The sequence below is a fragment of the Ixodes scapularis genome, unplaced genomic scaffold (assembly GCF_016920785.2).
Source record: "Ixodes scapularis isolate PalLabHiFi unplaced genomic scaffold, ASM1692078v2 PGA_scaffold2__306_contigs__length_199485367, whole genome shotgun sequence".
Classification (NCBI taxonomy): Eukaryota; Metazoa; Arthropoda; class Arachnida; order Ixodida; family Ixodidae; genus Ixodes; species Ixodes scapularis.
Genome location: NW_024609857.1, coordinates 84983400 through 85001013, shown reverse-complemented (window position 1 = coordinate 85001013; position 17614 = coordinate 84983400). Strand labels below are relative to the sequence as shown.

General features: G+C 44.2%; 2 protein-coding genes across 3 annotated transcripts in view; both read right to left on the bottom strand.

Annotated features, from left to right (window-relative positions):
• LOC8026620 (mitogen-activated protein kinase kinase kinase 15) overlaps positions 1 to 17614 on the bottom strand; it is a 468648-nt gene that overhangs the window by 306269 nt on the left and 144765 nt on the right. The gene's annotated exons all lie outside the window — the stretch shown is intronic.
• LOC8025426 (chromatin modification-related protein MEAF6) overlaps positions 1 to 17614 on the bottom strand; it is a 44301-nt gene that overhangs the window by 310 nt on the left and 26377 nt on the right. The gene's annotated exons all lie outside the window — the stretch shown is intronic.

The following is a 17614-nucleotide window of genomic DNA, read 5'->3' as shown; positions in this document are numbered from 1 at the left end:
AGACTTGAGAGTAATCTGTTTAAAAACTACTTGCTATCTATCACCTTTTTTTGTAATTTAGTAATTAACCTACTACTTTCCTAAAAATTTAGTGCAAAATATAATTCCATTAGTTTCTCAGTAACAAATTACTGACTAATACTTGCTGGGCTTCTTCTGTCCCATCAAAGAAAGAGGTAGAGTGGAAGAGGGTGATACAGGTGGCTTCAAGAAGAGGTCTGCTAGCGAGCAAAAGGGAAGGAATTCATTGAAAGCATGACAGCCCTTAGCTTGCTTCTGGGCTCATTCAAAGGCTCAACCAGGGGAGAGGATTCGACTGTCTCTACAGAGGCAACAGGCTCGACTATTTGGAAAACGAAAGAGCAGTAGACTAATGGCTTATAAAGCTCTAGTGTGGGGTTCGTGGGGACCGGGGTGCATAGGTCCTTTATGCCCCCCTCCACCTTGTGTCCCCAAAAACCAATCTGTGCTTTTCTTTCTTTGTAATTGTCACACGAGATCAAAAATGCTCGGGGAAGTCTGTTTGCATGCCCGCTCCGCAAACAGAAAAAGGCCACCGACGGGACCTTGTACCTGCTTCCACTTCGCTGTATTGTGAAAGCTAAACACTGGCTGAACAAACAGTTATCTGCTATTCAACACTTCGGTAATAATAGAATTACAGTAATTGAATTACTGTAATTTCATTACTTTTGCTGATAATTTGTAATTAATTACCCTTGGCTAAAAGGAATTGAAATTTAATTACTTTCTAGCATCAGTAATTGCAAAATTCCAGGCACAATTATAATTACTTTCGCAAGATTTTGCGGGGCCGGCGCTTTCCCCCCTGACCACGGAGGCTACAGTACAGCCAAAGCGACAGGGGGAGTGTACCCCAACCTGCTCAAAAGGAGGGAAAGGAGGAATGGGAAAGAGATCCTGGGATAGAACGGAATGAAGGGTTTTGTAGACTGTAAAACGATTTCATCAAAAATTTAAGAAATAATTTGATGAATGAGGGCTACATTCGCGTCCGTTTTCGTTGCTGTCATAGTTGAATCTGTCTCTTTGTCTCGTTCGCTTCCTGTTGCTCGTGTTTCGAGGGGTCTTTCTTATTTCTCATCCCCATCCGGGGGCATCGGGGGTCGAAGTCCAGCTGGTTGGGCTCCGATCACATCATCCGGTAGAGGCGGGGAGGTTCGAGGTTCTCCTTACATGAGTTCGCCGCTAGCATATTCACTTACATATTTCAGTCAAGGGTGGGGATTTTTATTGTCCATGAAATTCTCTTTTCTTTATGAGTTTTTCACGTCCCTCTCCTCTATCTTGTCTGTTGGTACCACTAACAGTAAGTCGTGCTTAAGATAGAGGCGAAGAAGCAGTAGATCTCGTTAACACAATTTACCCCGCCTTACTTCCAACCGTTGTTACTACATTGCTCTTCCCTCTCCCAATCCTCGTCTACGCTTTTGTATAAATTTTAATTATTTAGTGTTTGCTCTAACCCCTAACTCTTTCAACCGTTTCTCAACCTGATTGGACGAGATTCCGAAACATTACGAACCGCGGCTTTAGACTGTAGGGAGCTTGTTTGTTACATTTGTTTTTCGTTGAAACCTTTCTTTTTTTTATAGAGGGCTTCTCACGCACGTGCGTGGCTTGCACTTTGTTTTTACACCTCTATCGTGAACCTCCACACGTCCTCTCGTCCTGGCCTGCGTAACCGTCCCGAGGCGTGCAGTGTTGCTTTGCATTGAGAACCTGCAACAGACTCATCTACAATGGAAACAGAAAGGCTGCCGTGGTGTTCTTACGAAAAATTCTTTGAATAGATTAGCAGCAAGGGAAAAATATAATCGTGAGGTGCAAACTCTGCGCACCGTCTCTGAAAACATCTTCAACAAACAGAAAGGCAATCTCCAATTTGCAGAAACATTTGCAGGTAGGCAACTTTCTTGTCACTTTCAATAATACTTACAGTTATAAAAAAATAATAATGGCTCGTCGATATCTTCCAGATGAAACATGCACAAGTAATTTATGAAATCGAGGCGTCCAAGAGGGTTGAGTTTTAGAATAATTCGCGGGTTCTCATTTTCGCGACGGGGTGGGATCGCAATATACATTCCAATGTGTTTATATATTACCGGAATAGTTCGCGGGACCCATTTTTCGTGAATTGTAGACGATTTGCGAAATTCGCGAAAATTAAGTCGTTTACAGTATATCGTAAACTTATCGAGTTGGTTCTTGCCATGCTAAATTCAAATCGGTCTTCTTTCTGAGACGCATAACATTGATACAATCATTGCTATCCTAATGATTATGACGATCCTAAATTTATTACCTATTTCAGGAGCTTTTTGGGTGTTACCGCGCACTGGATTAACCCAGAATCCCTGGCAAGAGAGTTGCTGCTATTGTGACACTAGTTTTATGGAAGCGACCACAGTTCGCATGCTACGGTTACCCACATCCGGCATATAACACGTCCACAGACAGACACAGGCAGCGAATAATTGTGGCTGCAATGTAAGCTGTCGTATTCTTTAAATGATTGCCGTCGTTTACAAGTTTTTTTTATCAGCCATTTTTACGCGAGTTTTATTATACCAGTACTGGTCGCATATTTGTTTCCTTGTATTATTTTCAAGTTTATTTTTTGTTGGTTTGACTTGGATACTATTTGCATAAGCTCTAAGGCGACTCACCTCGCACCTGTGAATTTTGTCACCATTGATTCGGGAGCCCCGATTCGGTTCTTATAAATTTCTGAGCCATTATTATTTCAACTCAATATACATAATTTAAAATAACATGAAACGTTTGTAGTTGTATATGGTAGTATTAGTGCGCATCGATTGTAGTTTGATATAACACTAATAAAATATTCGGATATGACTATAATTGTTGCATTTTTATTTGCTTGGCTAACAAAAGTGTGTCAACCCAACTTCGCTTAGCGATCGGGCGAGCGTCTTGGAGTATATGAAATAATTTATTTTTATTTATTGAGAATATCAGAATATTCCTGGTGGACTAAACATTGTCTACAAATAGTGCAAAATGGCGCCAACTTCAACTTCGCTGTTTGTGCCAATGAAGCTGCCGACAAAGTGCAGCACAGTGATCAAACAGATCAACAAACAAGTGAAAAAGGAACAATATAAAGCGGAAGTTCCACTAGAACTTAAAACTGACATCAAGCAAGTGGAATGTGGCCAATATGCAGCGAAATATGCGCGGAAATTCAATAGTTTAATTGAAATTGATGTTTCGGACCGCTTGATTATTCGGACAATTTTGGGGTTCCGTCCGAGGCCGAAAGATCGGTTGGCGAATGTACCGTAAGATACCGAAGAAACACCCAGTTAAGTACGTGTATGTAGAAGTCATGTTTATTAATTAAGGTGTTTTTTTGTAGAAAAGTTAATCTTTCTATAGTTGCGTTGGCATTTTTGTCTCTTTTTTTATAATGGCGTGTTGGAGGAAGCATTTGACGGGCAGAGCGGCAGCAAGGCAAGAGCGGTTCCCCCGCGGTCGTTAAAGGGGGGTTGGTGCAACGATTTCTGGACTTCGGTCAAACCTCTCTGGAAGTTGCCCTCTGACACTTCTAAAGTAAAGAACAGAAAAATAATTTCGCCTGCGTGTCCCAGTTGTTATATAAAAAAAAGATAAATACATAGTGGCATTTTTAGCACCCCTCAACTCACTCCCAGTCTTCAGGGTCACACCTGGTCCACTTTCTAGTAATGTAATTCGAGGTGCTGTGGAGCTTCCTGTGTGCTCTCTCGGAGGACGCTTACTTTGCGATTATGCAGCAGAATCGCAACATTTTTGAATGAAGGAGATGTTTTCTGTATTCTCCGGGACACGATAAACAATAAAAAAATGACGAGATGCAAATTCTTTTAATCTTAAAATCGTTGCACCGCCCCTTTAAGAAATGTCTCAGGTTTGGGGAGGCTGCTCAAACATATCCCTGCGAGAGCCCGCGCTTGGAGCTGCTTGTGGCTTTTAATGGAGTGTGTCTGTGTATGGAGGGTTTCGCCGCTTTGTGTCAAATTGTCACTTTTTGCCTGATGTAATTATGTAGCTGTTGGTGCCATCCAGAATGGGGAAAATGCAGGGAACAACTCTAGAAGGAATTTGGTTTTGGTGGTTGGAGCGCCAGGCTGACAGTTCGCCGACCATAGGGTAACAGTGTACCACGTAGGTGTGGTGGAATTTGAAGGGATTGGTCGGTCCCTGAGGGGAAAGGAAACCTCTACAAGTCTCTGAAAGGAGTGCCGAGAGGATTCTCGGGGGACTGGATTCGAATTAGGGAGACTGGGGACTTGGGCCGAGACTCTGGACGAGGGTGAATGGTCTCCCAAGTTGGGACTTGTCACTAGTGTAAATAAATGCACATAGTTCTCTACAAGCAGTGAGTCGACCAGTCACTCAGCGACGTTCCTGCCACCATGCTCCAGACCATTGGTGCGGAATCTGCCTCCCACAACACCGGGAGCACCAACAACTTAACCCACCCCCTCTGTTCAAGTGCCCACTATTAAAGGGATACTTCAACGAAATTTGAAATATACCCATCGTGTTCAAAAATAGGTTGAATATAATCCACAACATTCGCAAATGACAATCGCCCGTTTGTATTTTGAGCCTAGTGGCTGTATTTTTTGTCATAAATGGCCCATTCTGGCAAGTCCTCGGAGAACAGCCAGCTGAGAGCATGTGACATCCAACGCAATCATGACGTAGTTCGTCTCGGCACGAGCAAAGCTACAGCGAGGCTAACGTCGAGATGATGGCCTAGTCGTTCCAGCCACCGAAGCGGCTGCTTTTTTTACAAATTTTTAGTGATGGGTTAATCTTCTATAATCTTGTAGAGGGACAATAGCGACTTCTGGGTCACACAAAAGGGATTCTCAGAAAGAGAGGAGTTCCTCCTTCTCCTCTTCTCTCGTCGAGGCCGGAGGCGAGACAGTTACCGTCACTACCTCTCAAGGTTCCTAGACGAGCATTACAAACGAGGCGTCAGCGACATCCACCAGGTGCTCTTTGCTAATCGTTTAATTCGTTTTAAAATTACTTGTCGTGACTTTTTTAACAAGATCTTGGTGTGTTCAATGTGATACTGCTCCTTTGAACACATATAGACCAAAAAATAAGCGCCGAAATTTCGGTGTAGTATCCCTTTAACATTTACCAATCTATGGAATTCTGTAAATTATACATTAATTGCCCGATTTGACCGGACAAACACCCATGTCTGGATTAACCCAGTTTTCAGAAGAAATAAGGAGGGCACTCCCCCGGTATTTTAAGGTATGTGGATTTATTACAAACATATAAAGTAATTGTGATTTAGATTAGAGTGAAATTCAAGTTTCCTTGTTACATTCACTTTGGGTAGAACACATGTCGATAACTTCATCTACATCTGTCCAAGGTGCTGTGCGTGTTTCGTAATTACTATTATAAAGTTGTACATGCTACCGTCATAAAAATGCTATTTTACGAATTTGTCTTTTTAAAGTTTAGGTGCAGTCAGATAAATTATTGATTGTTATCTTTCATATGGCAGCTGCAAACTTGCCATGATAGAACCATGCTAAACACAACCATCTGTAAGTATTTGCCTAGTGCTGACAACAAGACAAGCAAAAGAAAGTTGATAAACAGTTTTGGGTGCATAGAAATACAGCCATGTCCCATTAATATGGATGCCTCCGTTCCTCGGAAAACTTCCTCCATACTGCGAGTCGTCCATAATAACGAATCAGGTTCAAAACCATGGAGGTAGGAAGCGTCTAGAGGCGACGTGACGCCACCAGAGGTGAAGTTGGGGGAGACATCCGGTTTTGAGGGGCACACCCCCATTGGTGACCAAAACAAAAACGTGCATTAAATGGATTTGGGTATGTTGCCTTCTCTTATTCCTACCTCCATGGTCAAAACACACATCAACAAGGCTTAGAGACGAGTTCCTCCTTCCCCTCTTCTCCAACCCAACCTGTTGCAGCCGTGTTTTTTTTTTTTTTTTTTTTTTTTTTATATGCAGAAAGTAGTTTAAAATATTGTTTCCAATAAAGGAAGGCCCTTCACAAGTCCTACCCAGTCAAAAAATAAAAAAATAAGGAAATGCAGAACAAAGGTTATTAGCATTATCATTACTTAGCAACGTTTCTCTACGCTGCCGCCGGAAGGGAACAGTCTGGCGTGCATCACATGGTGCTTGCGCTTTTTTGGGAGCTTCCTAAGGGCTCTAAAAGTTAATTATTAATTTTCTTTTTTTCGTTGCACTTAAAACAAAGACTAATAGGTAATGAACATAGTTACAGTTGCGCACACCGGGACAAGGACAGAGAGAGGAACACGTAGACGACAGACACAAGCACACTTTTTCAAGAGCATAGGAAGCTCTTGAAAAAGCGCAAGCACCACGTGACTATAGTGGCCAGTCACGTAATTTTAGTAGTGACTTTTCCGCAAGCTTCGGCAGGTGCCAACTAGAAATTCGTATTGCGCCGTAAATATAGCTAAAAATATATTTTTGTTTTGTTTTGTTTTAAATATATTTTATGACACTCTTTTTTCATCAAAGTTAAAAAAAAAAAAATTTTGTTGTAAATTTATTTCAGGACAATTGTTTTTCATCTAAGTTGTTTAAAAAACTTTGCATACAGTAATCCCTTGTTATAACAAAATTGCTTTTTTTCTAATTATTGCTTTTATTGAAGTTCAATGTGCTCCCGACCGAAATACGCAACATTTTTAATCGGATTATTTGAAGTGTACCGGCGGCCGACCACGCTTGTTACGAAGGCAGAGGTGCCGAAAGCATGCAAGCCAAAGGAGACGCACCGAGACCCTTGCATTCCCTACCCCTTCCCCACCGAGGCAAACGGCAAACTGGGAAAATGGAGTAAACAGGTGACGGAGGGAAGAGCGCGTAAAGCTGGCAGAGCGCTCCTTTCGATGCCGATGCGCCAACACGGGGTGCAAGCAGGGAGCAAAGGGAGCAGCGTGAACGTTTCAATGCTACTCACAGCGCACGTGGACGCCGTCACCTGACTCCTGTCGGAATGGGGTGAAACATGGAGCCTGGAGAAGATTATCCCTTAGGGAGTCCCCAACAAGTGCACCTGAGCGGGCGCACTTGCGGCGTACCACTGGCACTACATGCACATGTGCATTGTATGGGAAATTAAGTGTGTTTACCAAAAGTCGCTTAGATCTGCAAGGTTGAGAAAAGTGGCCAGCCCAAGTCCGAAATTACTAAGAATTCTAAATTCCGGCATCGGCTGTTCCATACTGTCCCTCGTTTGGCAGAACAAGCAAGGCATATTTGACGGGTTCGAGAAGTTTCTCCTGCAGAAGAAAGTGCGCCCGCTACCCGAAGATAAAAGATTGCCAACTGCTTCAAGCATGTTTGATTTTCTCTCGCAAGCATGCTCGCCGAGCCAGTGCACGATTTCCAATGCTGCAATGATCTCTACAGGAGTGAGTGAAAACATGTTGGCAATGCCACCAAGGATAACTTTGATTCATTCGCACTTGTCGATGCAGACGTTCTTGCTGTTCCTCCTGCCAGAGATGCTGCGATCGTAGAACTTGGCAGTGGTGGAATTGACAAATGGTGAATTGGAGCAGCTCTTGTAGCAGGGAACAATGGGTTTTGGAGTAGACAATTTTGAGCTTTCATGTCAAAACATTTTATACTATCTCTTTGAAAGTTAGCCTATGGAAAAAAAATTTCAGTTGTTGGAGTATTGGGAGACAATTTAAAGTACCATACCTACAGGGGACCTGGCCACAAGTAGCATAGCCAGGGGGGTGTTCAAGGGTCGAAACACACCCCGAAATATCAACGTTTCTCTCTTCCCCCTTTCCGTTGTCAATTTTTGTTTTGTATGTTTTTTTCGTTGTTTTGTCAAGGCAATAAAAATCCTATGTGTTTCTCTTTCCGTTCGACAACCTACTATGGCGAGAGGCCAGGCCCACAACATTTCAAAGTAAAACGAAGATAACGAGACTGTCCGTGGACCATACGTCGGCAAACCTCACTGATGAGAGCCCTCACTCACCCTCATCTTCACAGGTGAGGTGAGGGTGAGTGAGTTTCTGAACCAGGAAAATTCACGAGTGTGAGGGTGAGTGAGGGCCGTGAGGGCTGTAAGTGCGTGAGGGGAGTGAGAGGCATGAGGGCCGTGAGGGCAAAGAGTGGTGCGAGGGCCATGAGTGCGTGAGGGGCGTGAGTGCGTGAGGCCCCCTTCAGACGGAGCAACTTTCTCAGCAATTTTGGTGTTGCTGGCGGATTGTTCCCTAGCTTTCCCTAGATCGACACGAATTGCTGAAATCGGGTCCGGCTCGAAACAAGCGTGCAACTCCGAGCAATTCGAAGACGTTTGAAGCGGCTGCATCCCATTAAAGACATGACATTTTCACGTGATACCTCGTGCCAGTGATGATGACAACAAAACACTTGATTCTGGTTTGAAATTGATCGTTTTTGGAAATAAACTGTTTGAGAAAGCTGTACTAGTATTCTCAACGAGATTCAAATGCATAAAAACACATTTATAGCGCGTAATTGTGTGTCTAAATAGTGCAAGAAACATCAAATTTCATGATGATGATGGCCAATTGCATCAATTGGTTGCTGCGTGTGAACAACGCGGGCGAAACTTGCGACGTCAAGTTTCTGGGTGAAATTGCCCCATCTGAAGCGGGCCTCAGCGGCGTGAGGGCCATGAGTGCGTGAGGGTCATGAGGGGCGTGAGGGCTATGAGGGCCGTGAGTGCGTGAGTGGCGTGAGGGCCATGAGTGAGTGAGGGGCGTGAGGGCGGTGAGTGTGTGAGTGGCGTGAGGGCCATGAGTGCGTAGGGATGTGAGGGGTATGAGTGCGTGAGGGCCGTGAGCTCAGTGAGGGCCATGAGTGCGTGACGGGCATGAGGGCCGTGAGAATGAGTGAAGGGCTGAAGGTGAGTGTGACTGTGAGGATGAGGGTGAGTGAGGGGCTGAAGGTGAGTGTAGCTGTGAGGGGCTTAAGGGAGTGTGGCTGTGATGGTGAGGGTGAGTGAGGGTGACCTAAAATGCCGACCTCTGCCGTGGACGGCGTGAAAAACGCAAGTACGACCTCTCACTTTCTGAAAAGCTCTCCCCAAGCTCGACGTGTAACCGAAGCCTTTCTACAGGCTCGCAGGTGCGAATGGCTCAGCTCCCGACGTCAGAAAGGTTGTGAAATTCTGACCTCAAAGGACGCTGGCCTTGCCTCGAAGAATGCAAGTGGCTTGGCTAAAGTCCCCCTACACTTCGAGACTCAAGGACTCAATGCCAATTTCAGGGCAGCAAACCCTACAATGAAAACAGGACGACTAAATGACAAACAAGTTAGCGGGCTTTTTGTTTGTTTTTTCTTGTTTTCGTCTTGTCTTCCCCTTTTTTGTAGAGTTTACTAGCCTGCACTCCTTTATTTTCAGTAATAAACCAACCAAAATGTAAAAGAAAAAATATGCCCCCTTAATTAGGACAAAAACAAAAAACTTTCAGCCTTTCCACTCTGGTGAAGAAGGAAGACCAGCAAAGCTGTACTATAGAGGGACGACCTCAAGGACAACTTCTTTTACGACCTCAAAGACGACGCTTAAGGCGCGGTCACACCGGCAATGTAAGCAGTCGCACGATGCGACTAGATCGCATCGCAAAAAATTAGATGGTTACATTGGCGTGCGCGATGAGCGAGTCCGACGCCTTCGTTGGCGAGTTGATTCTCGAAAACTCTTGATCTGAACGCCGTTGATTGGCTCAGCCGCTCCGCGACTAGATCACATTGCAAAAAGTGGGGTGAGCAGTCGCTTTTTGCCCGCGATGGTCGCTTTTGCGATGAAAGTTATCGCACGACTAGATTGCATCGCCGATGGGAACGCGCCTTTAGAGGACGACGTTTAGGACGACCTCAAGGACGACATCTAGGACAACCTCAGGGACAACCTCAGGGACGACGTCTAGGACGACCTCAGGGACGACCTCAAGGACGACGTCTAGGACGACATCTAGAACGACCTCAAGTATGACGTTTAGGACGACCTTGAGGACAATGTCTAGGACGACCCTCAAGGACGACTTCTAGGACGACCTCAAGGATGACTTCTGGGACGACCTCTCGGATATCAAAGACGACCTCAAAGGCTACCTCAAGGACGACCTCTAGGATGACGCCTAAAGGAATTCAGCCCTTCTACTTTGGTGAAAACCAGAATGGAAAGGCTGGAAATGTTACCGCCATCTATGACCGGTAAACCGGTTGTCTGGTTGCCGCCGTTGCTCATAGATGGCGATAGCAATCCAGAGTTTTGTGTCGACATTTCTTTGGGGGGACACGATCCTCGGGAAACTAGCCCTTCACAGCTCCGCTGTTAAGAAAAGAGGACAGAAAAGTGGCAGCATACGCACCGTAAAAGCAACTTTGGAATGCTCATGGTCACTTGGTTCCAAAGCGTACCTAGTTGATTTTTTTAATCGCTACAGTGGGTAATGTTTACAATCTTCCATTCAGCACGTGAATTGTGAAAGTAATGAGTTCAATAGCCAAGCTGTCGCTTGACGCTTGGCTACATTGACCTACAACTTAAGTTTGTCATCAAGGTCTCCAAGAGAGTCAACACATTCCCGTCTGGCAGCATCGTCCTCCCTAGGCGAGAGCGATGTTGTGGCCAACGACGTCAGTCTCTATGTCGCAAGCCTCGACTTCCAGCAAATCTCCAACCTGTGCGGAGCATTCGTTTCGTTAAATTAACTGCCTGAGGAAGTTCTGGTTTCGACACAGATAACGAAGGACCGTATCGCTTAGCGCGTCTCAGCGGTACAGGCAACTTATCTTTGCCCGGAGGCCTTGTATTCTAATGTAAACCGCCTACTGCAAATCCTGGCCACCATGCCTATTAGCATTGCTAAAATGGAACTTCCGTTCTCGAGACTGCAAAGACTCAAGTCATACCTGAGAGCTTTAACGTACCAGGGGTGCTTGCTAGGGGTTTCGCTTGTGAACATTTACTGGAACATCCAAATCAACCCTGAAGGTGTCCTCTCGCTTCTTTCTATCGACCGACGGCAGCTTCCATTAAATGTTTAGACCCCACAAAATGATAAAAACTGGTAAGTTGTTCTGCCCCTTTCTCATAAAACGACACCAAAGAACGGAGAGAACCCAAAGCATGACCATAGCACGATCATTTCTGAAAAATGTGATCCGTGCAGAAACAATGTGACGCTTCACTTGCTCACTGCCCAAGTGACCATTGCAGGTTTTATCTTTAATCATATTCTAAACTTCACTATTCTCTGGCACTCTTTCGTAGCTTTTAGTCATTGGATACCCGAGTGTTCCGCACAAGTGTACGCACCGGAATATTTCGTGGGTCTGTCTGGACTTCTTTGTTTAAAGTCCATTATTATATTTTATGATTGCATATTTTCGTTGTTCACCATTAAAGTTTCCCTTTTTAAAGATTGAACGAACGAGATGTGGCAAAAAAAGGTTGAATTCTTGTCTTCTAAGAAACAGAAAAATAGTATATCTAAAATTGTATTGTATTATGAAATTTATTTTCCTCTTGCTGCTTTTCTTTTTTGAATTTTTGAGCAACAAAAACCCCCCCCCCCCCCCCCCCCCCAAACATTTTCTGGCTATGCCACTGCTGGCCACAACAGATATTTATTTAGTTATTGAACAATCATATGCTGGTAATTTTCCAGATGTCTCAATTAACCTATTAAGAGTACCAATGGCATCTAAAAAAGATGTTTTTGGCTACTTTGTAGGGTTTGTATCACAGTAAGGTAATTGTTGCGAGATTGACATCAAACGGACACTATTGGGTAGAATGTGTCACACACTGCCCTCGCTCGTATTCAACCTGCTATACTGTTCTTAGAACAGCTAAGCGGAGCACATAGCTACTCTAACTGATCACGAGTTGCGTCACCTACTTGTGATCGATGTAAGCAGCGGCGTGGACTTTCCATTTTCCTGGGGGGGGGGGGGCTGCGCATTATTTTTTTCGCCAGACCTGGAGATTGAAGCTAACAAAACACGCTGGAATTCCATTTTTCATGTATTTTGTCAATAAAGGCAACATGCGCGTTATTTTGTTTACATGCCGCGACTAGAAGCTCATTACATGGCACGTAAACAGCGTCTCGGTAAGGATTATGACCCGGGCCCAGGGGGGGCACGAGCCCCGTTGCCCCCCTATAGTCTACGCCTATGGATGTGAGCACCATTTGCACAAAAATCGATAACTCTTCATTAGGCATGTGAAAATAATGGATTTTGGGTTCGAAGCAAATTCAAAGTGAATACCATAAAATCCCCAGAGACAGCCACCCCCAAAGTCGAAAGAAAATTGGGTGAAAATAAAGAGTGGGCTAATTTGCAGAGTGTAATCAAGAAAAATTAAAAAAACAAGCTACTTTTACGTCATGTGTTTCTGTAAAACTTGTTATCCCGGCAAAGCAAAGATGACTGTACTTCCCAATCAGCAACGTTGGCTTACATCCTGCCACAGATAACTAGACCCATTAACTCCAAGGTCATCATTGATCCGAACAGTGCAATTACTAGAAGGGGGCCATCTTTCGATGTTTAAAAGAAAATTGCAAATCAAGCCAAAAATAGGGGCGGGTTACCTATCGGAGGTGGGGCACCTCTCGGGATTTCACGGTAGTGGCTTTGGCCAAATATTTTTTAATTAAATACTGAATAGTTGATGCGCCTGCCTCTATGCCTTTCACTACTGTTACACCATGCTTCAGCAAAAATTCAGCTGAGCTCGCAAAAGTTGTTCCCAAACTTCTAATTGCCAACTTATGCGCTCTGTTAAATTTAATCTAGCTATAATTATAGACTGTGACCTCAGACAGTCCAAACTCTACATTAAGATTCAAGTAAATGAAAGATTTGATACAAAATTAAACCTATACGGGAGCCCCGCCACACCTAATTGAGGGGATTTATAAATCTTCCTGCTATATGAAAATATTTTCTTAAATTCTGAATTAAAAAAAACAAGCACAAGTAATGAACACAGGTTGTTAAAACACTGCTGCCTAACTTAGCCCTTGCATAAAAGCCACAGTTAAATTTTGAAGATTTTACTGAAATATAAATATCACCAATCACATCTTTTTTTTTTTTTTTTTTTTATTACACCAAGTGCATGCGTGCGTTATACCACTTTGAAGGTGTGTTTTTCGCCTAAGTGGGCAGCTGGGCTGCGGCGAAGTGAGTCACGAGATCGCGGTGTCAGCTCTGCAGGCATTGCTTCTCTGCAGTAAATCGGTGTTTAAGGAGAAGCGGACTTAAGGGGGCTAACCCTCTGCGATCAACACTTCGAAAAATATGAATATTGCAGTTGATTTTGAAGAAGATATCAAATAGTGTATAATTTAAAACTAGTATTTGATAATTCAAACATTCGCGCAGCTCTACTCTTTGCGCATAGTACCTAGGTATAAAAAAAAAAATTCATTTTCAATTTTCAGTGGCATTGCCAAGAATGCCACGTGCCAGACACTTTGTTTTCCTTTTTGAGAACAGCTTCCTTTCGGCACAGATATGGTGCGAATTGTGCACAAATACAACCTTTGGAGCAGTATGTAGCAGGGTTCTGGTGCAGTTTGGCACAAATGGTGCAGCAGTTCCATCACTCCCTTGGGTGCGGCCAGAGTTAACACCAAGCAACGTCGGAGAGGCACCTCATAAAACGCCGACGACTGCGGAGACGCGAAACATCCTACGGCTGCTTCGAAACAAACTGGACTGCAGCGGCGTTGACCGTGTTATTGCGACGCCTGGAACAGTTCGAGGAGAACTGATGCCCGGATAGAATTATCGGCAAACTGTACTTAATTATTTCTTTCCTCGGTAAAGCTCCCACGACAGGTTCATAACCAAGGTTCGCTTGATTAAATATGCAGTCAGAATGTTCTGCAGTATTCCCATCCACCTTCAAGGCTGCTGGCACTGTATTTTGGGCCCTATCGCTTTTATCGAATTACCGATTATATTGATTTGTTTTCGGCCGTTCCGCTGACCTCTTTATAACAAGAGATTACTGTATTTCTTTAGCAGGGTTCATATTAATAAGACAAATGTACCACACGTATCACCGAAAAAAAAAAAAAAAAAACTTTGATAGGCAAAATTATTACCAGAAAAAAAAATTACATTTAAGATAATTGAAAAAAAATATCCCAAATTTGAAATAAATAAAAACAAAAACGCTTAACTCTAGTTATAAGCGGGAGCAAGACACAATTCACCTGGTAACAAGCTTGCCTGAGATTCCTACCAACATGCACTTCACCAATGACTAGAAAAACAAATGTGCAAGGGTATCATAATCTTTCAAGAACCCCAATCATCGACAAGAGATAAACAAACGAAACAACCGGGCAGGTGATTTTTTGAAGTGCGACTGCAAGTTTATGAAAAATTAAAAATAAAAATGCAGGCACCACCTATGAACTTGCAAGACAAGGGAACCAATACCAATGGTTGTAAGAGCAGCAAACTCATGTTTCACAGTACTACTGGCACAGGCTTTGATGATTTGCCGGTCTGCAAAAACTGTTTGTTTTTAAATTATACAGATAGACCATTGGGATCCAGAGGGGGGCGCAAGGGGTGGCCCCTGCACCCCTCCCCCTTAGAATTCTGGAGGTAATGAGGTCGAGATGTTCTGGTGCCGTGCCGTGAGGCCGCGGTCACACTGCCAATATATCATACAAAGGACAGTCTGCATACACCGTCGGAGGAATGTTATTTTCCTTGTGTGACAGTCTTATCATGTTGGCCATACAAAACTATCTGCAGAGATGCTTGAAGCACACATACATTTGACACAAACCAATACCACAAGTCACAGACACGGCAAATTTGTGTTTCACAGCGCAATAAATATGCAGGAAACCACCACAGGCTTGCACATCGCAGGAACCAACATAGCGCGCGCAGATAGCAGACGAGAAAAAGAAATATGAGGGAACAAGCTACAAATTTGCACGTCACGAGAACTGATATGCAGATCCTGAATGCAGCAAATTCACGTGTAACGACGCAACAAACGCAAAAGAACCTGCCGAAAAGATGCTCGTCACCCGTACTGGTACCGCGTAAGTCGTGCAATCGGTATCCAGCAGGAATCGGGGAGGGAGGGGCAATGTTTTGGAATTGTTACGATATGAATATCTCGGTCAAAAAGCAGGATGGACAATCTCTTGGGGTGGGCGCTCACGCGGGATTTTGCAGTATAGAAACTTATCTTTAACATGTTTAGTGTGGGGGAGACGCCAATCTTGAATGTACTCCTGTCGTTTCCCATCCAATTTACATTACATTCTGCCGCTTGCCATAATAGCATGTACTAAGCACTTATAGAAGCCAATTTTGGGGGTCTCTTACGCACTGCTCCAAAAGAAGCTCTGCAGCCACCACTAGTGCGCTCAAGATGCTCTGTTCGCCCTTAAGCTGAGACTATAGTCAAAGCTACAAGCATGAGCTAGCCCACGCTCCTGGCTTTGCTACAAGCCTTCCTGGCAGGAGCGCTTCTTCTGCGTAGGAACGCTTTAAAGTAACAAAATAGAGAGCTGGGCTAGTTGGTCGAGGTTGAACATGGTGATCAGCGCTCGTCCTGTGTTGTGTTTTATTTTTCTTTGTCCTCGTTGTTACGCGCTGTTACACCAATGCCATGTTCACGCTTCGCAGCAGCGGCCTCGAGCTCTTGTGCTTGTGACATTGGCTGCAATCTCAGCTTAAGGTGAACGGGGTATAGTAGCGCACCTTGCAGAACCCCAAGCAGCAAAAAGTTTTCTGCCACTGCTTTGAACTGTTAACACCCTATGCTCTCCCGAATTCTTCGCATGCATGTTCCTGCATTTGGATTTTTGAATGAGTTCGCATATATTGCCTTGGTGCATGCAGCAGTCTTTCATTTGTATGGTCACTGTATAGTTTGGACTGGACTGGAGCAAACTCGTTTTGGGAGGAACCAGTGCGGTTCCCAACATCCCCTTTCGCTTCGTTCGTTAGCTTGTTACATCCACCTTCCATCTTACGAGAGGGAAAAAGTCTTCTGGCCAGCGTTGCTTTTGGCACGCTTCCAAGGACACACCGCGAAAGCAGGAGAGGAAGGAAGCCGTGGTGGCTGCATCTGAAACCGCCGACGCTTGGGAGAACAGACTGGCTCTACGAGCGCAACGGCATGCGTACTATCGCGAGCTAAGAACTCCCGTTTTTCGCCGAGTCAAATCTCTCACCCTAAATGCTGATGCATTTTGTCGAGAATCAGAATAGCGACAGTGGTGACTTTGGCGTCGTTTGCTCGGTCTTCCTTAACTCTTTCGCTACCACGGGAAAAAGGGCAGTTTTTACTAGGTGGAAGGAAATATTTTTTGGTGCAGATTCACTAATGCCTTATTTACATTGTTTGGTATCAAAATGTAGTTAAAAGAATTTTCTATTCGATAACATAAATGCTGCATATACATTTATTGCACAACATAATAAAAAAAATGTTTTAATGTAAAACTTTATACAGTGAGGATGTTGTTCTGCTTGACAAAGGTGGACAACTCTAAAAATATCAAGAGTGAAAAAAATTTCAAGATATGCATTCTGTAGCTTATTATGCCATAAAATGATAACACAATTTTCAGAGGGTATTGCTGAAAACTGTTCTTTGCGCAAAAAAAAAAGTTAGCGTGGGTGTGTGGCGTGCCATCCTCCAAAGCAGTCCCTCGTTGGGATGAAACACAGATACACACCACACGGCTCACAAAAAACTGCAGTCTTCCTTTCGACCTTCTTTTTCTCGTAGCAGAGCTTGCAGTTACGGCGCTTTTCTTGCACCTGGGGCTTGTGCTCAGACTTCTTTGGAGGAGGCGGAGGGTGAACATGTCTGTCGTCCATCCCGAAAATCTGGTTGACCAGCTCAATACGGAATGCGAGCTGGTCAAAGCCAGTCTTTCTGGTGAGCTCCTCTATCTCGGGGTGATGTTCCCTGTGTCCTTGGAAGATGACAAAGCTGTTGACGACAGCAATGTCAATGCAGTGGAAGAACAGTGTCTTCCACCACCTGACACACTTCATCAAGACATTGTAAGAAGCGATAAGTTGATCGGACTTGTCAACACCAAGCATGCCCTTATTATAGTCTTCTATTATGAGTGGCTTCCCTATGGGGATCCTTGTCCATCGGTCTCCTCTCTTCACTTTTCGCATTGCACTGACGTGATTGTTGGCAGTGTGGGCTGTGCTCATCATGTTTACAGTGCGCTTGTCTTTCCATTGCAAATACAGCACATCACGGCACCGCAGCCAGCGAATGTCCCCTCGAGTTGCTCTTTTCTCCCAAGTGGTGTCTTTCAACTGGGAGGGAAATCCGCGCCGATCTTTGCGCGTTGTTCCACAAGAGAGAGTCTTCCTCTCAAGAAGGTGTTCAAAGAGGGAGGTGGATGTGTAGAAGTTGTCAAGGTAGATAATGTAGCCTTGATCCAAATATGCATCACACAGGCGCGTTACAACGTCATAAGCCAGTCCCTTTGAGCTGGGTGTTTCTCGCTTCCCGGT